General features: G+C 45.5%; 1 protein-coding gene across 3 annotated transcripts in view; it reads left to right on the top strand.

Moving 5' to 3' along the window:
- Positions 1-25,186, top strand: part of LOC140726607 (ETS-related transcription factor Elf-1-like) — a 168,435-nt gene that overhangs the window by 52,243 nt on the left and 91,006 nt on the right. The gene's annotated exons all lie outside the window — the stretch shown is intronic.

Consider the following 25,186-nt stretch of genomic DNA (forward strand, 5'->3'; position numbering starts at 1 on the left):
CTGTGGGGTGATGTGTGCATCTTTGTTGTCCAGGTATTCCAGGGTTCAGTGAAGAGCCGATGAGTTGACATCTGCTGTAGGCCTGTTGCTCGGGTAGGCAAGTTGGAGCAGATCTAAGTCATTTCTCAGGCAGTAGTTGGTATGTCTCATCACCAACCTCTAGAAACACTTCATCACTGTGAATGTAAGTGGTACTAGATGATGGTCAACGAGGCAGGTCACCACATGAGCTGTGAGAGCCTAGTCAACCATTGTAAAAAGACATGTTTTCCCAAGCTTGCATGTCTTATGCTGTCTCCCACCACATTATCTGAAAGAAATTTTACAAATTTACATTTGAATTATCTTTTCCGGCTGCTTCCACCAGTAGCACGTCCAGTTCCATGGTTTGTCCATTCACACAGTGAAACAGTATTTCTATAAACTTGTTCTGAATATTCCCCTCTGCAATCTGTGCTCTGGTTTTGCTGTTAAGAAAAAATGTAATGTTATCTATTGTTATCTATTCCTTATGAACCCAATTACATCAGAAGGGTGCGTCTGAAGATTTTGGCTCAACATTTGACCCATAGTTTGAATTCTTTGCATAGAGTAAACTGTTGGATGATAAGACTGTTCACTCCAGATATCTTGGCATAATTTGAAACTTTAACAAGAACTGAACCTTCAAAAAGGTTCAGGAATATGTTAAATTTAATGACATGTTAAATGCCACAGGACATTAATTATTTGTAATAGGTTCCATGAACACCTTGTAAAAGTTCATTCCTGGTATTCTTAAGTAGCCTCTTGCATTGACTCAATGATACTTGTGAATTACAATATAGTAATCCAATGATGTGCTAATTAATTAATAACTAATTAATAGCTAACATTGGTTTAATTAATAGTAGTTTAACTTCATTCAGCACTTCTGCAGAAATTCCTTCCAAATCTTTATAGTAATCTACTATTAGTATTAATATTCAGTACATCCAATATGTTATCAATTTGCTTTCTATATTAACCTATTTTCTAGTAATGTGTTTCTGAAATACACTGATTTCTTTTTAAATTAACATCTAGTATTCATGAATAACCTTTTAGAAATCTATTGTTTGGTATGTTTGTAGAGGATGATTAATTATCCCTATTATAACAGAAAGGTCATCATCTGCAGATGACACACAGACGTAGTACTGCACATGGAGGCAATGTGGAGTGATCACATGTTCTGCAATTTTATTTGGGTATCAATGATAAATTCACTTTGGGAGATGATTATGTGGGTAAGAGGTTGGATTGCATAATCAGTGCATTCTTTGTTCATTCTCTGTCATTGCCCTACGAACAATTTTCAGCAAGCTCAGGTAATCTCATAAAATGTCAGTGCAAATTTCAAGTAATTTAACATATTACCACAATGGTTTCCCATTCATTTCGACCATAAACAGTCCATGTTTGTTGTGTGTGTGTATATATGTTTTAATTTGAATATAAATACAAGTAAGTCCAATGTCTTCTTAGATTGAACTACACTGGTGTGAAGTTCGATACATATCAGTCATGTGTCTGTAATGACAGACATATTTAGTCAAAGCTGGGATAATCATCAGGGAGATTGCTATATGTTTCACCAGCTAGATACCATATATATTTTAGTGTAGAGTGACTGGAGGTACTTAATTGCAGATATTACTGAAGATTTTATTAAAAGTGGCACAGTTAGAATTGAAATAGGAATGAAGAAAATCCACTAAGGCCTGGTTGGGAATTTGATGAGATCTATATGGCTGTACATTTTGCCTTATCTGCTGATGAGATGCAAAAAAGTGAGATTGTCAAGTCAAGTTTATTGTCATATGCACAACTACAGCGAGGTACAGATACAATGAAAAACTCATTTGCAGAAACTTCACCAGCACATAGATTCAAACAATAACGCATAAAACATAACATTTACTGGACAGTGGAGAAATTAAAAAAAACAAGACATTCATGTGAAAAAGAAGCATAATCAGGGACAAGTCCATGGTAGTGCAAGAAGTGACCTGTAGTGTTCTGTGGTTGAGGTGGGATTAGGATTGTGCAGGTCACTTTAAGAACCTGATGGTTGTAGGAAAGTAGCTGTTCCCACACCTTGTAGTGTGGGACTTCAGGATTCTGTACCTTCTGCCTGAGGGTAGCAACCAGAAGAGAGCATGACCATTTGGTGAGGATCCTTGAAACAAAGGCTTCATTATTTCCCTACTTGAATCACTTTTCCTTTGATTTCCTAGCTTACTCTAATGTTGTACAATCCAGCCTCAAAGGACATTACCTCACCTTCCATCTGAGCAGGTTGCAGCCTCGAGAATGAGCTGATTACTTTAGCAATTCCAAGCGACTACTCTTTTTTCCCCTCTTTCCACAGGTGTGGCTCCATTGTTCTGTTACAAATACAGTAATTTATATTTTCTGTCACTAACTGCCAGCTTTTAAATTAATTATCTCTTTGACAACTTTGGTCTGCGATTTATTTCAGAATTCCCTTTCTTCTTATTGTCCCCTTCCTGTGGAAAATACAGCATTCCTCACTCTTCCAATTCTGATAAAGGGTCTTTGATCTGAAACATCATTTCTACTTTATCCCTGCAAATGCCCGCAGCATTTTTCTGCTTTTGCTTAGAATCTGCAGTTTTTCTTCCAATTGCAACTCATGTTTTGTTCCTATCTGATTCCAGATAATTCTGTATGCAAATGTCCAATTACTTAGGGTAAACCTCATGAAGTAGGGAGCAGGAAGGTGAAAACGTAACATAGACCATTTGGGACCATGGTCAATGTGGAGCTCAGTTTCACTGCGTGCAGCTAATTAAACATGATTAAGAGCCACTACTTCATGTCCAACTGTAAAATGAACAGTTGCTTATTGAACTATTTTTCTTAGGTGTCTCCAAAGCCCATTACAAGCATTATCCAGTTAGTGTCATATGCCTGCAATTCCCTCAAAGCCATGCACTATTTTTCTCTTGATAAATATCAGTTTCTTCCCCCAGCGGTGGAGGTGGAGAAAATTACCAATGGGCCAATTACAAAACACAATAGGACGGAAGCCCTGTCTAGGGTATCGCTAACAAGCGAAAGAGCAGAATTCCTTATTGTATGGTAATATAACTTATTACCATTCCTTTTCTTTGTATTGTCAATGCTCCAGTCCGAGGCCTGATTGTTCATGACTATCCTGAAGATCGATCAATGAGGTACAACTTCTGGTGACTGATCTGATCACCAGTTCTCCAATTGCAGTCTCTGTTTCACAGTTTCAGCTATGGACTTCTCTGTGACTGACCACAGTGGCTCTATAAAATCATTAACAACTACAACTGCAGCTTCCTCTTTGATCTACACCTTGCACTCCATTTTCTGGTCAAAGAAAAGAGCATTTTCCACTCATTTCTCTTCTCTTTCTTGGTATTTGTCAACTGTTTAATAGAATTTAAAGACATTGTGAATGACATTCCAGGTGGTAAATCACAATTTCAATAGTCACCATGGCTTTGCAATCATAAAAGGATTTCAAGTGGAGAGAAAGTACAGTAAAGCTCTAATAATCCACTATCTGACTAAGTGGTAATAATAATGTTGTCATAGCTAGCTCAGCAGGTAATGTTTGCCCTACTGCCTTTCAACTCTCCTGGACCCTTGCTCCTGCATTGTCATGAAACTGGAACAGTTATAACAATACTGCCTAACATTAAACAAAGTGAATGGTGAGCAACAAACACAAAATTCTGGAAGAAGTCAGCAGGCTAAGCAGAGTCTGAGGAAAAGAGTAAACTGTCGATATTTTGCACTGTGACCCTTCATCGGGACTGGAAAAAAAGATGAGAAGTCAGAGTAAGAAGGTGTGGGGGGGGGGAGGGGAGGAAGAAGTACAAGGTGGTAGTGATAGATGAAATCAGGAGAGAAGTAAAGAGTTGGAAAGTTGATTGGTGAAAGAAATGAAGGGCTGGAGAAGGGGAATCTGATAGGAAAGGGTAGAAGACCATGGAAGAAAGGGAAAGAGGAGAGGCACCAGAGGGAGGAGATGGACCAGGAAGGAGAGAGAAGGAAATGGGAATGGGGAATGGTGAAGGAAGAGGGTGGCAATTATCAAAATTTAGAGGAATTGATTTTCATGCCATCAGGTTGGAGGCTACCCAGACAGAATATAAGGTGTTTCTCCTCCAACCTGAGTGTGTCCTCGTCACGGCAACAGAGGGGGCCACGGGCTGAATGTTGAGTTTTGAAGTTGAGTGTGCTTAAGCATTACATTCAATAGTCCATAAAACTGACTGATCCAGCACCACCGCACTCCAGAAAGTTACAATGGGATTACATTTCCAGTGGGAAAGTCCAAAGTTCAAGATCTGCTTGGCTACATTCCTTTGTGGAAAAAGCATTTCACAGCATATTGAAATGAAATCCTATTTGTACATAATCAAATCATTACCACACATAGACATAAAGTAATAACACTTGGTTTATCTACAGTAGATGGTTGAAGTTTTCATTTAATATTTTTAACTACTGTCATTCAAAGTATTATAACTACTATATTCAAAGATTTTGAATATAAAAGTAGACAAATTAAAAACTATTCTTAATTGTACTGTGAATATTTCAGACATATAGATAGCCAAAAACCACAGGAAATCTGAGAAGAAAAGATGCAGTTAAATTTTTAAAATGCATGCCTCTCCACTTCAATGCACCACCTGCACATTTTCAGAGTTCTCAGTTCCCTATAGAAGATTAAACTTCTGGTAAGTTTTTGCATATGTGGATCAGAAACTGTGTTTACAGTACAACCTTGCCCATGAATCGAGCTATACAGTCATTAGCCGTACTACATAATATCACCCTCAATACCTTGATTATCTCTTAAGAAATCCTGCCGAGGCTTCATCCATCACTGTTTCAAACGATACACTGAGATCAAAACAACCACCTTGGTTAAATGACACCTCATCTCCCATCAGATTCCTTTGTTCTTTGATTACCAGTCCTCCCACTGGTGGAAACAGTTTCTCCTATAACCACAAAATTTCTTATTATTTACCTTCTTTGCTCTGAAGAGATCAATCACATATACAGAGGTCCCTTATCCCTGGGACATTCCAGTAATTCTTCTCTCCATACACACCAAGACCAAAATGTATTAATCATTGTCTATTTACATTAAAAGATTCATAAATATCATTCAGCAGATATAATTGTACCTACTCATTACTTCAGTCAATTAAGGTTGTTCTTTCACTAAGCCTGCCTTCCTATCCAGTCCAACTTGTAGTTTGCCTGCTTTGCAAAGATTTCAGTGATCTTGCCCATCACACAGGTTTAATACAGTCATTCCTTGTCACTACTCTTTCTGTGAGAGTCTTGACTTTTCCATTCTTTCAGCCTTTGTTAACAAAGTGGGTTAGTTTTGCTGTGATATACAAGTCTTGTTATACACTAATGGAGAGTCTTAAAGTAATAGTTTGACACAGAAGGCCATCAGCCTATATTGTCTGTGCTGACTCTAGGCAGAGGCATTCAATTAATCCCATGCCCCTGCAGACATGCAGCCTCTCTAATGCACATGCTCACCATCTTTCCCCCTTCAGTTCTTTTGACACTTACTCTGCATCAAGGGGCAGTTTGCCATAGTCAGTTATCTAACAGGACATCTTTAGGATATGGAAAAAACCTGAGCACCCAGAGAAAACAAGCAGCCTCCAAACAGACAGAACCCGAGGTTTAACAGAACATTTTTAGTGTGGTTAAGTTCCCCAAGGTTCTTCATGAGTACTCTCACATAAAACATAAACATAAAAACATAAAATTCTAGGAGGAGATACTAGGACAAGCGACTAAAATTTTGATCAGGGAAAAGGATTTGAAGACAAAAGAATGAGGTTTCTGGGAGGAACTTCAGAGCTTAATTAGCATGGAAGCTGATGGCTTGGTTGAAATGGTGGAGTACGGTAATTAAAATGGGAGAACAGGTTCAAGTGATTCTAGGGTTGAGGCAGAATGCACAGAATCGCATACCAGCACGTGGATGAAATTGAAACAAGAAATCTGAATCTTGAAATCAGGGTATGTTTTAATAATGAGTCAATGCAATTTATTGCAAGTTAAGACAAGGGCAACATATTTTGGAATACCACAAGATTATTTAGTGGGGATAGTGAGAGGGACATGGGTTACATTGGAAAAGTCAGATCACACAAGTACATAGATCTGGTTCGGCAGCAGACTTGCAGAGATTGCATATTTTCCCTGTGATTATATAGCTTTTCTTTAAGTGCCTCACTTTCCTCCCACATTTCTAGATCAGGCTGGTTGGTAGTTTAATGAGTTACTTCCTGTACTTGGATGATAGAGTACCAGGATGGGTATGTGGAAGAGAATAAGTTACCTGAAGATGAAAAGCTGGGATTGTTGTGAGCCAGTATCGACTCAATGGGCTAAACTCCTTCCATAATATAATAAAATACAAAATGAACACGTTTACAGATGTGTATAATGTTATTGAGTTGAGAAGAGGCAGAAAGAGCAAGGATGTGGTCCAAAGCTCATCTCAAATAAAATATGGTATGAAGGGTTGCCCTCAAATAGTTATCTGCCAGTAGGCGGAGTCACTAAATAGTGAAGTGATGTCTAGCCACGTCTGATTCCTTAGCACTCTCTGTCATGTACCTGGCCCTGACCCACCGAAAGAATAAGGACACTGACGTCAAAATTCTGTTTCTGGATTTCATTTTGGCATTTACTGCTATTGTCCCACAGACCTTGGTGAACAAACTTCTGCTCCTTGGTCTAAATATGCAGTTGGGTGTTGGAACAGTGATGTGACGACATAGGGGAGGTGGAAGAGCTCCAAGCCCGGTGCTAGGCAAATAAATTCTTCCTCAACATCAACAAGACCAAGGAGATGGTTATTGACTTTAGGAGAACTTCTGGCACTCACATCCTCTTTACGTTGGCAGCACAGCAGTGGAAACTGCGAGCAGTTTCAAACTCATGTGAATGCGCGTCCCACATACACTCTCATGGTCCTACACAATCAGGAAACCTCACCAACTCCTCTGCTTTCTGAGGATGCTGAAGCAAGATGGACTATGCACATCAATACTCGTGACCTACAGATGCACAGTAGAGAGCATCCTAAAATGCTGCTTCACTGCATGGTATGAAAACTGCACTGCAGCAGATGACGGGTAGATAGATATACATCTATATATGTGTATTAAAGTCCTGAAAAAAGACCAGCAATATCATGAATGATTGCACCCACCCTGTTCATGGACTGTTTATTCTACTCCCATCAGGGAGGATGCTACATAATATCCAAGCCAGGACCACCAGATTCAAAAACAGTTACTTTCCCCAAGCAGTAAGGCTGATCAACACCTCCACCCACTTATCCACTCCACTACACCCTCCTCCACCACTTCTTTATTGTCTCCTGTCAGAATCACCTTATGTTCAGTCACTTTTTGTATATCCAATCAATGTCTATAATCTAACTATGTATTTATATTTTTAATGCAAATTTTATTATTGTGTTCTTTATGTTATTGTGATTTTTTTTTGTGTGTGTGTTGCTTCAGATCCAGGGTAACAATTATTTTGTTTTCTTTATGCTTCTCTACTGTATGCTTGTAATGAATCTTGAACTTTCCTCGAGGTAATTTCTGCTCAATGTGTGAAGGAGTAGGGCTGCTGAAGAGACTGAGAGTGAGGTTTTGGTGTGGTACAGCTGAATTGTGTAAGTATACATGTCTTTAATGACATACATAAGGATGGGAAATAGGAGAGTGCAATAGGTCTTTTAGTTGGGGAGAGTTGTGGAGTCTGTCACCAGAACTAACTACTCCAGGCACCTCTGCCTGTGACTTGAAAAACAAGAGTGGAATTAACTAAATATCATCCAGTGGGCTAAGCACTAAGAGGGATTGGAGGAGGATATTGTCATCAGCTATGTCAAGGGTGTAGACCAGCCTTCCTCAGCTGTTTTGCCATGGAGGAACCCTTGAAATAATTTTCAGCTCTCGGGGGGAACCCCTGCATTAACATTATATATCTGCAGCTCACAGATGTTAGCGTGATCAGTAAGTTGTAGACATAATAATCGAAATATAATTGTCAATGTTTTTGAGTAGAGAATGAATTTTTAGCCAACCTTTCTTGAAAAAAACCCAGATAGTTAAGCGTAGCTAACACTTCTTGAAATTACCTCTTTACTTCCCTTTCATAAATTTTAAAAACTCATGAGGCGAACATAATAAGTTTTCAAGTCTGAGTCGAACTTGAGAGAAGTACACACGGATTTCACCTTCAACTGAAATGAGGCTATTTCTGTCCTTGCTCTTGATGCTTGCTCAATAAGAAAAAGCTTGCTCACATATTTCAGAAGTTGAAAACTGTAGCAAAATGTTCATTGCTTTCTTATGAATGACAGGATACTCTTCTTTCACAGAAATCTAGAATTTGTCCAAGAGTAGGTCAGTTAGCTCTCATCTTGAGCGCATGATCAGACTACAGCTCACAAAGTTGTTCATCTTTACTCAAAGTCAAGTTCTCAGGCTGAGCAGAAGATTCAGACAAAGGGTCCTCACCCAGTCATACACTTGTGTTGAAAGGGAGGAAAATACAGTTCAGTTTTGTTCTGCAGTTCTTCCAGGTAGTTTTCAATAAGACTCAAAACGTTCTGATATGCTTCCACATTCTCAAGCCCAATCAACAGTGGAAACATTTCAAGATTTCCTTTTGCAGTATGATTTTTCCAAAGATTCAGTTTCCTTTTAAATCCAAGAATCTTGTCACTTGAAGTGAAAACATTTTCTCCAGGGCCTTGCAGAGACATCATTCTTCATATGATGAAAAATGTCTGCTAAGTAGGCTTTGTGATATGGTGCAACTCAAACTACCTGCATCTCAATATCACCAAGACCAAGGAGATGGTGGTGGACTTTAGGAGATCTAGGCCTCATATGGAGCCAGTGATCATTAATGGAGAATGTGTGGAGCAGGTTAAGATCTACAAGTATCTGGGAGTACAGTTAGACGAGAAGCTAGACTGGACTGCCAACACAGATGCCTTGTGCAGGAAGGCACAGAGTCGACTGTACTTCCTTAGAAGGTTGGCGTCATTCAATGTTTGTAGTGAGATGCTGAAGATGTTCTATAGGTCAGTTGTGGAGAGCGCCCTCTTCTTTGTGGTGGCGTGTTGGGGAGGCAGCATTAAGAAGAGGGATGCCTCACGTCTTAATAAGCTGGTAAGGAAGGCGGGCTCTGTCGTGGGCAAAGTACTGGAGAGTATAACATCGGTAGCAGAGCGAAGGGCGCTGAGTAGGCTACGGTCAATTATGGAAAACCCTGAACATCCTCTACATAGCACCATCCAGAGACAGAGAAGCAGTTTCAGCGACAGGTTGCTATCGATGCAATGCTCCTCAGACAGAATGAAGAGATCAATACTCCCCAATGCCATTCGGCTTTACAATTCAACCGCCAGGAGTAAGATAGGTTAAAGTGCCGGGGTTAGGACTCAATGTATTTAAGTAAACTACTTAAGAACTTTTTAAAAGCTATTATTAATGCTTTTTGAGAGGGTGATTTTAGATGCATATCATATTTTTACTGAGTTAAGTATTGTATGTAATTAGTTTTGCTACAATAAGTGTATGGGACATTGGAAAAAATGTTGAATTTCCCCATGGGGATGAATAAAGTATCTATCTATCTATCTATCTAGTTTCTGCAGCCATTCTTCATCTTCAAAGCACTTTGCAAAATCTGGTCTACTATTTTCTTGAAACTACTCCTGCAATTCACCTTTCAGCTCAAACACCTTGTTGAGAACTCTTCCTTTGCTACACATATGTAGCAGTAGATTGGTGTGCTCTTTGTCCAAGTTTTCAGCTTTTTAAACACTCTCAAATGAACTGGTCTTAAAGCTACTAAATAACCTGCTTCCTGAATCCTTTTACTGACTGTGACTTTACTTTCAAAAGCTTTCATCTGTTTTGAGATTCCAATTGTCATTATAAATAATCAGCACTTTTACATGTCATATGACTGTGATTTGTAGTTAAGTGTAGTTAACTTTGCTGGAGCCATTACTACAGTTGTACATTATTTGCCACAGACGGGGCACAATGGAACAGGACAACTCAGATCACCAGTAAAGCCCATTGATAAGTAGCTTGGAAAGACAGGCAACACTCACAGAATGCCAGAGGAAAGACAGACTTTTTTGTGTCCGTTGTTGCACTAGTGCAGTGAAATGACTCAGATTGTAATTCTTCATCATTAACCATATCAGAATTGCCCAGAGGCCTAGGCCTAGGATGCGCTTCTTCCATCTCATACGTCCTTTTCAAAAATCGCCACTCTGGACCTTCTTTAGAATGAAAACTTCCCTCAATTTTCTACTATACAAGTAGTTTGTTCGCTCACATAAGTCAGTTACTGATGCATAAGGGCAAGTTGGGGGAAGGAATTCAGGAGGGACAGATTAAAATAGCAGCCCAATTTGGGCAAATCTATTCAATGCTCAGAAAAAGTGCATCATGCTCATCAGCCTACTGTCTTCTCCCTCCGTGCAATACAGCATTCATCAATAATCAGCCTACTGTCCTCCCCCTCCGTGCAATACAGCACCCATCAATTATCAGCACACTGTCTTCCCCCTCCGTGCAATACAGCACTCATCAATTATCAGCCTACTGTCTTCCCCCTCCGTGCAATACAGCACCCATCAATTATCAGCCTACTGTCTTCTCCCTCCGTGCAATACAGCACTCATCAATTATCAGCCTAATGTCTTCCCCCTCCGTGCAATACAGAACCCATCAATTATCAGCCTACTGTCCTCCCCCTCCGTGCAATACAGCACCCATCAATTATCAGCCTACTGTCTTCTCCCTCCGTGCAATACAGCACTCATCAATTATCAGCCTACTGTCTTCCCCCTCCGTGCAATACAGCACCCATCAATTATCAGCCTACTGTCTTCTCCCTCCGTGCAATACAGCACTCATCAATTATCAGCCTACTGTCTTCCCCCTCCGTGCAATACAGCACTCATCAATTATCAGCCTACTGTCTTCCCCCTCCGTGCAATACAGCACCCATCAATTATCAGCCTACTGTCTTCTCGCTCCGTGCAATACAGCACCCATCAATTATCAGCCTACTGTCTTCTCCCTCCGTGCAATACAGCATCCATCAATTATCAGCCTACTGTCTTCTCCCTCCGTGCAATACAGCACCCATCAATTATCAGCCTACTGTCTTCTCCCTCCGTGCAATACAGCACCCATCAATTATCAGCCTACTGTCTTCTCCCTCCGTGCAATACAGCACTCATCAATTATCAGCCTACTGTCTTCCCCCTCCGTGCAATACAGCACCCATCAATTATCAGCCTACAGTCTTCCCCCTCCGTGCAATACAGCACCCATCAATAATCAGCACACTGACTTCCCCCTCCGTGCAATACAGCACCCATCAATTATCAGCCTACTGTCCTCCCCCTCCGTGCAATACAGCACCCATCAATTATCAGCCTACAGTCTTCCCCCTCCGTGCAATACAGCACCCATCAATAATCAGCACACTGTCTTCCCCCTCCGTGCAATACAGCACCCATCAATTATCAGCCTACTGTCTTCCCCCTTCGTGCAATACAGCACCCATCAATTATCAGCACCCTGTCTTCTCCCTCCGTGCAATGCAGGACACTCCAATTATCAGCACACTGTCTTCCCCCTCCGTGCAATACAGCACTCATCAATTATCAGCCTACTGTCTTCCCCCTTCGTGCAATACAGCACTCATCAATTATCAGCCTACTGTCTTCTCCCTCCGTGCAATACAGCACTCATCAATTATCAGCCTACTGTCTTCCCCTCCGTGCAATACAGCACTCATCAATTATCAGCACCCTGTCTTCCCCCTCCGTGCAATACAGCACTCACCAATTATCAGCCTACTGTCTTCCCCCTCCGTGCAATACAGCACCCATCAATTATCAGCCTACTGTCTTCTCCCTCCGTGCAATACAGCACTCACCAATTATCAGCCTACTGTCTTCCCCCTCCGTGCAATACAGCACTCATCAATAATCAGCCTACTGTCTTCCCCCTCCATGCAATAGAGCACCCATCAATTATCAGCCTACTGTCTTCCCCCTCCGTGCAATACAGCACCCATCAATTATCAGCCTACTGTCTTCCCCCTCCGTGCAATACAGCACCCATCAATAATCAGCCTACTGTCTTCCCCCTCCGTGCAATACAGCACCCATCAATAATCAGCCTACTGTCTTCCCCCTCCGTGCAATACAGCACCCATCAATTATCAGCACCCTGTCTTCCCCCTCCGTGCAATACAGCACTCATCAATTATCAGCACCCTGTCTTCCCCCTCCGTGCAATACAGCACCCATCAATTATCAGCACCCTGTCTTCCCCCTCCGTGCAATACAGCACCCATCAATAATCAGCCTACTGTCTTCTCCCTCCGTGCAATACAGCACCCATCAATTATCAGCCTACTGTCTTCCCCCTCCATGCAATACAGCACCCATCAATTATCAGCACCCTGTCTTCCTCCTCCGTGCAATACAGCACTCACCAATTATCAGCACCCTGTCTTCCCCCTCCGTGCAATACAGCACTCACCAATTATCAGCACCCTGTCTTCAACCTCCGTGCAATACAGCACTCATCAATTATCAGCCTACTGTCTTCCTCCTCCGTGCAATACAGCACTCACCAATTATCAGCCTACTGTCTTCCCCCTCCGTGCAATACAGCACTCATCAATAATCAGCCTACTGTCTTCCCCCTCCATGCAATAGAGCACCCATCAATTATCAGCCTACTGTCTTCCCCCTCCGTGCAATACAGCACCCATCAATTATCAGCCTACTGTCTTCCCACTCCGTGCAATACAGCACTCACCAATTATCAGCCTACTGTCTTCCCCCTCCGTGCAATACAGCACTCACCAATTATCAGCCTACTGTCTTCCCCCTCCGTGCAATACAGCACCCATCAATTATCAGCCTACTGTCTTCCCCCTCCATGCAATACAGCACCCATCAATTATCAGCCTACTGTCTTCCACCTCCGTGCAATACAGCACCCATCAATTATCAGCCTACTGTCTTCCCCCTCCGTGCAATACAGCACCCATCAATAATCAGCCTACTGTCTTCCCCCTCCGTGCAATACAGCACCCATCAATAATCAGCCTACTGTCTTCCCCCTCCGTGCAATACAGCACCCATCAATTATCAGCACCCTGTCTTCCCCCTCCGTGCAATACAGCACTCATCAATTATCAGCACCCTGTCTTCCCCCTCCGTGCAATACAGCACCCATCAATTATCAGCACCCTGTCTTCCCCCTCCATGCAATACAGCACCCATCAATAATCAGCCTACTGTCTTCTCCCTCCGTGCAATACAGCACCCATCAATTATCAGCCTACTGTCTTCCCCCTCCATGCAATACAGCACCCATCAATTATCAGCACCCTGTCTTCCTCCTCCGTGCAATACAGCACTCACCAATTATCAGCACCCTGTCTTCCCCCTCCGTGCAATACAGCACTCACCAATTATCAGCACCCTGTCTTCAACCTCCGTGCAATACAGCACTCATCAATTATCAGCCTACTGTCTTCCTCCTCCGTGCAATACAGCACTCACCAATTATCAGCAGCCTGTCTTCCCCCTCCTTGCAATACAGCACCCATCAATTATCAGCCTACTGTCTTCCCCCTCCGTGAAATAAAGCACCCATCAATTATCAGCCTACTGTCTTCCCCCTCCGTGCAATACAGCACTCATCAATTATCAGCCTACTGTCATCCTCCTCCGTGCAATACAGCACTCACCAATTATCAGCACCCTGTCTTCCCCCTCCGTGCAATACAGCACCCATCAATTATCTGCCTACTGTCTTCTCCCTCCGTGCAATACAGCACTCACCAATTATCAGCCTACTGTCTTCCCCATCCGTGCAATACAGCACCCATCAATTATCAGCCTACTGTCTTCTCCCTCCGTGCAATACAGCACTCATCAATTATCAGCCTACTGTCTTCCCCCTCCGTGCAATACAGCACTCATCAATTATCAGCCTACTGTCTTCCCCCTCCGTGCAATACAGCACCCATCAATTATTAGCCTACTCCCTCCGTGCAATACAGCACTCATCAATAATCAGCCTACTGTCTTCCCCCCTCCGTGCAATACAGCACTCATCAATTATCAGCCTACTGTCTTCTCCCTCCGTGCAATACAGCACTCATCAATTATCAGCCTACTGTCTTCCCCCTCCGTGCAATACAGCACCCATCAATTATCAGCCTACAGTCTTCCCCCTCCGTGCAATACAGCACCCATCAATAATCAGCACACTGTCTTCCCCTCCGTGCAATACAGCACCCATCAATTATCAGCCTACAGTCTTCCCTCTCCGTGCAATACAGCACCCATCAATAATCAGCACACTGTCTTCCCCCTCCGTGCAATACAGCACCCATCAATTATCAGCCTACTGTCTTCCCCCTCCGTGCAATACAGCACTCATCAATTATCAGCCTACTGTCTTCCCCCTCCGTGCAATACAGCACCCATCAATTATCAGCCTACTGTCTTCCCCCTCCGTGCAATACAGCACTCATCAATTATCAGCCTACTGTCTTCCCCCTCTGTGCAATACAGCACCCATCAATTATCAGTACCGTCTTCCTCCTCCGTGCAATACAGCACTAATCAATTATCAGCCTACTGTCTTCTCCCTCCGTGCAATTCAGCACCCATCAATTATCAGCACCGTCTTCCCCCTCCGTGCAATACAGCACTCATCAATAATCAGCCTACTGTCTTCCCCCTCCGTGCAATACAGCACCCATCAATTATCAGCCTACTGTCTTCCCCCTCCGTGCAATAGAGCACCCATCAATTATCAGCACCCTGTCTTCTCCCTCCGTGCAATACAGGACACTCCAATTATCAGCACCCTGTCTTCCCCCTCAGTGCAATAGAGCACTCACCAATTATCAGCCTACTGTCTTCCCCCTCCGTGCAATACAGCACTCATCAATTATCAGCCTACTGTCTTCCCCCTCCGTGCAATACAGCACTCATCAATTATCAGCCTACTGTCTTCCCCCTCTGTGCAATACAGCACCCATCAATTATCAGCACCGTCTTCCCCCTCCGTGCAATACAGCACTCATCAATTATCAGCCTACTGTCTTCTCCCTCCGTGCAATTCAGCACCCATCAATTATCAGCACCGTCTTCCCCCTCCGTGCAATACAGCACTCATCAATAATCAGCCTACTGTCTTCCCCCTCCGTGCAATACAGCACCCATCAATTATCAGCCTACTGTCTTCCCCCTCCGTGCAATAGAGCACCCATCAATTATCAGCACCCTGTCTTCTCCCTCCGTGCAATACAGGACACTCCAATTATCAGCACCCTGTCTTCCCCCTCAGTGCAATAGAGCACTCACCAATTATCAGCCTACTGTCTTCCCCCTCCGTGCAATACAGCACTCATCAATTATCAGCCTACTGTCTTCCCCCTCCGTGCAATACAGCACCCATCAATTATCAGCCTACTGTCTTCAACCTCCGTGCAATACAGCACTCATCAATTATCAGCCTACTGTCTTCCTCCTCCGTGCAATACAGCACTCACCAATTATCAGCACCCTGTCTTCCCCCTCCTTGCAATACAGCACCCATCAATTATCAGCCTACTGTCTTCCCCCTCCGTGAAATAAAGCACCCATCAATTATCAGCCTACTGTCTTCCCCCTCCGTGCAATACAGCACTCATCAATTATCAGCCTACTGTCATCCTCCTCCGTGCAATACAGCACTCACCAATTATCAGCACCCTGTCTTCCCCCTCCGTGCAATACAGCACCCAACAATTATCTGCCTACTGTCTTCTCCCTCCGTGCAATACAGCACTCACCAATTATCAGCCTACTGTCTTCCCCATCCGTGCAATACAGCACCCATCAATTATCAGCCTACTGTCTTCTCCCTCCGTGCAATACAGCACTCATCAATTATCAGCCTACTGTCTTCCCCCTCCGTGCAATACAGCACTCATCAATTATCAGCCTACTGTCTTCCCCCTCCGTGCAATACAGCACACATCAATTATCAGCCTACTCCCTCCGTGCAATACAGCACTCATCAATAATCAGCCTACTGTCTTCCCCCCTCCGTGCAATACAGCACTCATCAATTATCAGCCTACTGTCTTCTCCCTCCGTGCAATACAGCACTCATCAATTATCAGCCTACTGTCTTCCCCCTCCGTGCAATACAGCACCCATCAATTATCAGCCTACAGTCTTCCCCCTCCGTGCAATAAAGCACCCATCAATAATCAGCACACTGTCTTCCCCTCCGTGCAATACAGCACCCATCAATTATCAGCCTACAGTCTTCCCTCTCCGTGCAATACAGCACCCATCAATAATCAGCACACTGTCTTCCCCCTCCGTGCAATACAGCACCCATCAATTATCAGCCTACTGTCTTCCCCTTCCGTGCAATACAGCACTCATCAATTATCAGCCTACTGTCTTCCCCCTCCGTGCAATACAGCACCCATCAATTATCAGCCTACTGTCTTCCCCCTCCGTGCAATACAGCACTCATCAATTATCAGCCTACTGTCTTCCCCCTCTGTGCAATACAGCACCCATCAATTATCAGCACCGTCTTCCCCCTCCGTGCAATACAGCACTCATCAATAATCAGCCTACTGTCTTCCCCCTCCGTGCAATACAGCACCCATCAATTATCAGCCTACTGTCTTCCCCCTCCGTGCAATAGAGCACCCATCAATTATCAGCACCCTGTCTTCTCCCTCCGTGCAATACAGGACACTCCAATTATCAGCACCCTGTCTTCCCCCTCAGTGCAATAGAGCACTCACCGATTATCAGCCTACTGTCTTCCCCCTCCGTGCAATACAGCACTCACCAATTATCAGCCTACTGTCTTCCCCCTCCGTGCAATACAGCACTCATCAATTATCAGCCTACTGTCTTCCCCCTCCGTGCAATACAGCACTCACCAATTATCAGCACCCTGTCTTCCCCCTCCGTGCAATACAGCACCCATCAATTATCAGCACCCTGTCTTCCCCCTCTGTGCAATACAGCACTCACCAATTATCAGCACCCTGTCTACCCCTCCGTGCAATACAGCACCTATCAATTATCAGCCTACTGTCTTCCCCCTCCGTGCAATACAGCACTCACCAATTATCAGCCTACTGTCTTCCTCCTCCGTGCAATACAGCACTCACCAATTATCAGGCTACTGTCTTCTCCCTCCGTGCAATACAGCACCCATCAATTATCAGCCTACTGTCTTCCTCCTCCGTGCAATACAGCACTCACCAATAATCAGCCTACTGTCTTCCCCCTCCGTGCAATACAGGACTCATCAATAATCAGCCTACAGTCTTCCCCCTCCGTGCAATACAGCACTCATCAATTATCAGCCTACTGTCTTCCCCCTCCGTGCAATACAGCACTCAGCAATTATCATCACCCTGTCTTCCCCCTCCATGCAATACAGCACCCATCAATTATCAGCCTACTGTCTTCCCCCTCCGTGCAATACAGCACTCACCAATTATCAGCCTACTGTCTTCCTCCTCCGTGCAATACAGCACTCACCAATTATCAGGCTACTGTCTTCTCCCTCCGTGCAATACAGCACCCATCAATTATCAGCCTACTGTCTTCCTCCTCCGTGCAATACAGCACTCACCAATAATGAGCCTACTGTCTTCCCCCTCCGTGCAATACAGGACTCATCAATAATCAGCCTACAGTCTTCCCCCTCCGTGCAATACAGCACTCATCAATTATCAGCCTACTGTCTTCCCCCTCCGTGCAATACAGCACTCAGCAATTATCATCACCCTGTCTTCCCCCTCCATGCAATACAGCACCCATCAATTATCAGCACCCTGTCTTCCCCCTCCGTGCAATACAGCACCCATCAATTATCAGCCTACTGTCTTCCCCCTCTGTGCAATACAGCACCCATCAATTATCAGCATACAGTCTTCCCCCTCCGTGCAATACAGCACTCATCAATTATCAGCCTACTGTCTTCCCCCTCCGTGCAATACAGCACTCATCAATAATCAGCCTACAGTCTTCCCCCTCCGTGCAATACAGCACCCATCAATTATCAGCCTACTGTCTTCCCCCTCCGTGCAATACAGCACCCATCAATTATCAGCCTACAGTATTCCCCCTCCGTGCAATACAGCACTCACCAATAATCAGCCTACTGTCTTCCCCCTCCGTGCAATACAGCACTCATCAATAATCAGCCTACAGTCTTCCCCCTCCGTGCAATACAGCACTCAGCAATTATCAGCACCCTGTCTTCCCCCTCCGTGCAATACAGCACTCACCAATTATCAGCCTACTGTCTTCCCCCTCTGTGCAATACAGCACCCATCAATTATCAGCACCGTCTTCCCCCTCCGTGCAATACAGCACTCATCAATTATCAGCCTACTGTCTTCTCCCTCCGTGCAATTCAGCACACATCAATTATCAGCACCGTCTTCCCCCTCCGTGCAATACAGCACTCATCAATAATCAGCCTACTGTCTTCCCCCTCCGTGCAATACAGCACCCATCAATTATCAGCCTACTGTCTTCCCCCTCCGTGCAATAGAGCACCCATCAATTATCAGCACCCTGTCTTCTCCCTCCGTGCAATACAGGACACTCCAATTATCAGCACCCTGTCTTCCCCCTCCGTGCAATACAGCACCCATCAATTATCAGCCTACTGTCTTCCCCCTCCGTGCAATACAGCACTCACCAATTATCAGCCTACTGTCTTCCCCCTCCGTGCAATACAGCACTCATCAATTATCAGCCTACTGTCTTCCCCCTCCGTGCAATACAGCACTCATCAATTATCAGCACCCTGTCTTCCCCCTCTGTGCAATACAGCACTCACCAATTATCAGCACCCTGTCTTCCCCCTCCGTGCAATACAGCACCCATCAATTATCAGCACCCTGTCTTCCCCCTCTGTGCAATACAGCACTCACCAATTATCAGCACCCTGTCTACCCCTCCGTGCAATACAGCACCCATCAATTATCAGCCTACTGTCTTCCCCCTCCGTGCAATACAGCACTCACCAATTATCAGCCTACTGTCTTCCTCCTCCGTGCAATACAGCACTCACCAATTATCAGGCTACTGTCTTCTCCCTCCGTGCAATACAGCACCCATCAATTATCAGCCTACTGTCTTCCTCCTCCGTGCAATACAGCACTCACCAATAATCAGCCTACTGTCTTCCCCCTCCGTGCAATACAGGACTCATCAATAATCAGCCTACAGTCTTCCCCCTCCGTGCAATACAGCACTCAGCAATTATCATCACCCTGTCTTCCCCCTCCATGCAATACAGCACCCATCAATTATCAGCACCCTGTCTTCCCCCTCCGTGCAATACAGCACCCATCAATTATCAGCCTACTGTCTTCCCCCTCTGTGCAATACAGCACCCATCAATTATCAGCATACAGTCTTCCCCCTCCGTGCAATACAGCACTCATCAATTATCAGCCTACTGACTTCCCCCTCCGTGCAATACAGCACTCATCAATAATCAGCCTACAGTCTTCCCCCTCCGTGCAATACAGCACCCATCAATTATCAGCCTACTGTCTTCCCCCTCCGTGCAATACAGCACCCATCAATTATCAGCCTACAGTATTCCCCCTCCGTGCAATACAGCACTCACCAATAATCAGCCTACTGTCTTCCCCCTCCGTGCAATACAGCACTCATCAATAATCAGCCTACAGTCTTCCCCCTCCGTGCAATACAGCACTCAGCAATTATTAGCACCCTGTCTTCCACCTCCGTGCAATACAGCACTCACCAATTATCAGCACCCTGTCTTCCCCCTCCGTGCAATACAGCACTCAGCAATTATCAGCCTACTGTCTTCCCCCTCCGTGCAATAGAGCACTCATCAATAATCAGCCTACTGTCTTCCCCCTCCGTGCAATACAGCACCCATCAATTATCAGCCTACAGTCTTCCCCCTCCGTGCAATACAGCACCCATCAATAATCAGCACACTGTCTTCCCCTCCGTGCAATACAGCACCCATCAATTATCAGCCTACAGTCTTCCCTCTCCGTGCAATACAGCACCCATCAATAATCAGCACACTGTCTTCCCCCTCCGTGCAATACAGCACCCATCAATTATCAGCCTACTGTCTTCCTCCTCCGTGCAATACAGCACTCACCAATAATCAGCCTACTGTCTTCCCCCTCCGTGCAATACAGGACTCATCAATAATCAGCCTACAGTCTTCCCCCTCCGTGCAATACAGCACTCATCAATTATCAGCCTACTGTCTTCCCCCTCCGTGCAATACAGCACTCAGCAATTATCATCACCCTGTCTTCCCCCTCCATGCAATACAGCACCCATCAATTATCAGCACCCTGTCTTCCCCCTCCGTGCAATACAGCACCCATCAATTATCAGCCTACTGTCTTCCCCCTCTGTGCAATACAGCACCCATCAATTATCAGCATACAGTCTTCCCCCTCCGTGCAATACAGCACTCATCAATTATCCGCCTACTGTCTTCCCCCTCCGTGCAATACAGCACTCATCAATAATTAGCCTACAGTCTTCCCCCTCCGTGCAATACAGCACCCATCAATTATCAGCCTACTGTCTTCCCCCTCCGTGCAATACAGCACCCATCAATTATCAGCCTACAGTATTCCCCCTCCGTGCAATACAGCACTCACCAATAATCAGCCTACTGTCTTCCCGCTCCGTGCAATACAGCACTCATCAATAATCAGCCTACAGTCTTCCCCCTCCGTGCAATACAGCACTCAGCAATTATCAGCACCCTGTCTTCCCCCTCCGTGCAATACAGCACTCACCAATTATCAGCCTACTGTCTTCCCCCTCTGTGCAATACAGCACCCATCAATTATCAGCACCGTCTTCCCCCTCCGTGCAATACAGCACTCATCAATTATCAGCCTACTGTCTTCTCCCTCCGTGCAATTCAGCACCCATCAATTATCAGCACCGTCTTCCCCCTCCGTGCAATACAGCACTCATCAATAATCAGCCTACTGTCTTCCCCCTCCGTGCAATACAGCACCCATCAATTATCAGCCTACTGTCTTCCCCCTCCGTGCAATAGAGCACCCATCAATTATCAGCACCCTGTCTTCTCCCTCCGTGCAATACAGGACACTCCAATTATCAGCACCCTGTCTTCCCCCTCCGTGCAATACAGCACCCATCAATTATCAGCCTACTGTCTTCCCCCTCCGTGCAATAGAGCACCCATCAATTATCAGCACCCTGTCTTCTCCCTCCGTGCAATACAGGACACTCCAATTATCAGCACCCTGTCTTCCCCCTCCGTGCAATACAGCACCCATCAATTATCAGCCTACTGTCTTCCCCCTCCGTGCAATACAGCACTCACCAATTATCAGCCTACTGTCTTCCCCCTCCGTGCAATACAGCACTCATCAATTATCAGCCTACTGTCTTCCCCCTCCGTGCAATACAGCACTCATCAATTATCAGCACCCTGTCTTCCCCCTCTGTGCAATACAGCACTCACCAATTATCAGCACCCTGTCTTCCCCCTCCGTGCAATACAGCACCCATCAATTATCAGCACCCTGTCTTCCCCCTCTGTGCAATACAGCACTCACCAATTATCAGCACCCTGTCTACCCGCCCGTGCAATACAGCACCCATCAATTATCAGCCTACTGTCTTCCCCCTCCGTGCAATACAGCACTCACCAATTATCAGCCTACTGTCTTCCTCCTCCGTGCAATACAGCACTCACCAATTATCAGGCTACTGTCTTCTCCCTCCGTGCAATACAGCACCCATCAATTATCAGCCTACAGTCTTCCTCCTCCGTGCAATACAGCACTCACCAATAATCAGCCTACTGTCTTCCCCCTCCGTGCAATACAGGACTCATCAATAATCAGCCTACAGTCTTCCCCCTCCGTGCAATACAGCACTCAGCAATTATCATCACCCTGTCTTCCCCCTCCATGCAATACAGCACCCATCAATTATCAGCACCCTGTCTTCCCCCTCCGTGCAATACAGCACCCATCAATTATCAGCCTACTGTCTTCCCCCTCTGTGCAATACAGCACCCATCAATTATCAGCATACAGTCTTCCCCCTCCGTGCAATACAGCACTCATCAATTATCAGCCTACTGACTTCCCCCTCCGTGCAATACAGCACTCATCAATAATCAGCCTACAGTCTTCCCCCTCCGTGCAATACAGCACCCATCAATTATCAGCCTACTGTCTTCCCCCTCCGTGCAATACAGCACCCATCAATTATCAGCCTACAGTATTCCCCCTCCGTGCAATACAGCACTCACCAATAATCAGCCTACTGTCTTCCCCCTCCGTGCAATACAGCACTCATCAATAATCAGCCTACAGTCTTCCCCCTCCGTGCAATACAGCACTCAGCAATTATTAGCACCCTGTCTTCCACCTCCGTGCAATACAGCACTCACCAATTATCAGCACCCTGTCTTCCCCCTCCGTGCAATACAGCACTCAGCAATTATCAGCCTACTGTCTTCCCCCTCCGTGCAATAGAGCACTCATCAATAATCAGCCTACTGTCTTCCCCCTCCGTGCAATACAGCACCCATCAATTATCAGCCTACAGTCTTCCCCCTCCGTGCAATACAGCACCCATCAATTATCAGCCTACAGTCTTCCCTCTCCGTGCAATACAGCACCCATCAATTATCAGCATACAGTCTTCCCCCTCCGTGCAATACAGCACTCATCAATTATCCGCCTACTGTCTTCCCCCTCCGTGCAATACAGCACTCATCAATAATTAGCCTACAGTCTTCCCCCTCCGTGCAATACAGCACCCATCAATTATCAGCCTACTGTCTTCCCCCTCCGTGCAATACAGCACCCATCAATTATCAGCCTACTGTCTTCTCCCTCCGTGCAATTCAGCACTCATCAATTATCAGCCTACTGTCTTCCCCCTCCGTGCAATACAGCACTCTCCAATTATCAGCACCCTGTCTTCCCCCTCCGTGCAATACAGCACTCACCAATTATCAGCACCCTGTCTTCCCCCTCCGTGCAATACAGCACTCACCAATAATCAGCCTACTGTCTTCCCGCTCCGTGCAATACAGCACTCAGCAATTATCAGCACCCTGTCTTCCCCCTCCGTGCAATACAGCACTCACCAATTATCAGCCTACTGTCTTCCCCCTCTGTGCAATACAGCACCCATCAATTATCAGCACCGTCTTCCCCCTCCGTGCAATACAGCACTCATCAATTATCAGCCTACTGTCTTCTCCCTCCGTGCAATTCAGCACCCATCAATTATCAGCACCGTCTTCCCCCTCCGTGCAATACAGCACTCATCAATAATCAGCCTACTGTCTTCCCCCTCCGTGCAATACAGCACCCATCAATTATCAGCCTACTGTCTTCCCCCTCCGTGCAATAGAGCACCCATCAATTATCAGCACCCTGTCTTCTCCCTCCGTGCAATACAGGACACTCCAATTATCAGCACCCTGTCTTCCCCCTCCGTGCAATACAGCACACATCAATTATCAGCCTACTGTCTTCCCCCTCCGTGCAATAGAGCACCCATCAATTATCAGCACCCTGTCTTCTCCCTCCGTGCAATACAGGACACTCCAATTATCAGCACCCTGTCTTCCCCCTCCGTGCAATACAGCACCCATCAATTATCAGCCTACTGTCTTCCCCCTCCGTGCAATACAGCACTCACCAATTATCAGCCTACTGTCTTCCCCCTCCGTGCAATACAGCACTCATCAATTATCAGCCTACTGTCTTCCCCCTCCGTGCAATACAGCACTCATCAATTATCAGCACCCTGTCTTCCCCCTCTGTGCAATACAGCACTCACCAATTATCAGCACCCTGTCTTCCCCCTCCGTGCAATACAGCACCCATCAATTATCAGCACCCTGTCTTCCCCCTCTGTGCAATACAGCACTCACCAATTATCAGCACCCTGTCTACCCGCCCGTGCAATACAGCACCCATCAATTATCAGCCTACTGTCTTCCCCCTCCGTGCAATACAGCACTCACCAATTATCAGCCTACTGTCTTCCTCCTCCGTGCAATACAGCACTCACCAATTATCAGGCTACTGTCTTCTCCCTCCGTGCAATACAGCACCCATCAATTATCAGCCTACTGTCTTCCTCCTCCGTGCAATACAGCACTCACCAATAATCAGCCTACTGTCTTCCCCCTCCGTGCAATACAGGACTCATCAATAATCAGCCTACAGTCTTCCCCCTCCGTGCAATACAGCACTCAGCAATTATCATCACCCTGTCTTCCCCCTCCATGCAATACAGCACCCATCAATTATCAGCACCCTGTCTTCCCCCTCCGTGCAATACAGCACCCATCAATTATCAGCCTACTGTCTTCCCCCTCTGTGCAATACAGCACCCATCAATTATCAGCATACAGTCTTCCCCCTCCGTGCAATACAGCACTCATCAATTATCAGCCTACTGACTTCCCCCTCCGTGCAATACAGCACTCATCAATAATCAGCCTACAGTCTTCCCCCTCCGTGCAATACAGCACCCATCAATTATCAGCCTACTGTCTTCCCCCTCCGTGCAATACAGCACCCATCAATTATCAGCCTACAGTATTCCCCCTCCGTGCAATACAGCACTCACCAATAATCAGCCTACTGTCTTCCCCCTCCGTGCAATACAGCACTCATCAATAATCAGCCTACAGTCTTCCCCCTCCGTGCAATACAGCACTCAGCAATTATTAGCACCCTGTCTTCCACCTCCGTGCAATACAGCACTCACCAATTATCAGCACCCTGTCTTCCCCCTCCGTGCAATACAGCACTCAGCAATTATCAGCCTACTGTCTTCCCCCTCCGTGCAATAGAGCACTCATCAATAATCAGCCTACAGTCTTCCCCCTCCGTGCAATACAGCACCCATCAATTATCAGCCTACAGTCTTCCCCCTCCGTGCAATACAGCACCC

This window comes from Hemitrygon akajei, chromosome 4 (genome assembly GCF_048418815.1).
Source record: "Hemitrygon akajei chromosome 4, sHemAka1.3, whole genome shotgun sequence".
NCBI classification, from domain to species: domain Eukaryota; kingdom Metazoa; phylum Chordata; class Chondrichthyes; order Myliobatiformes; family Dasyatidae; genus Hemitrygon; species Hemitrygon akajei.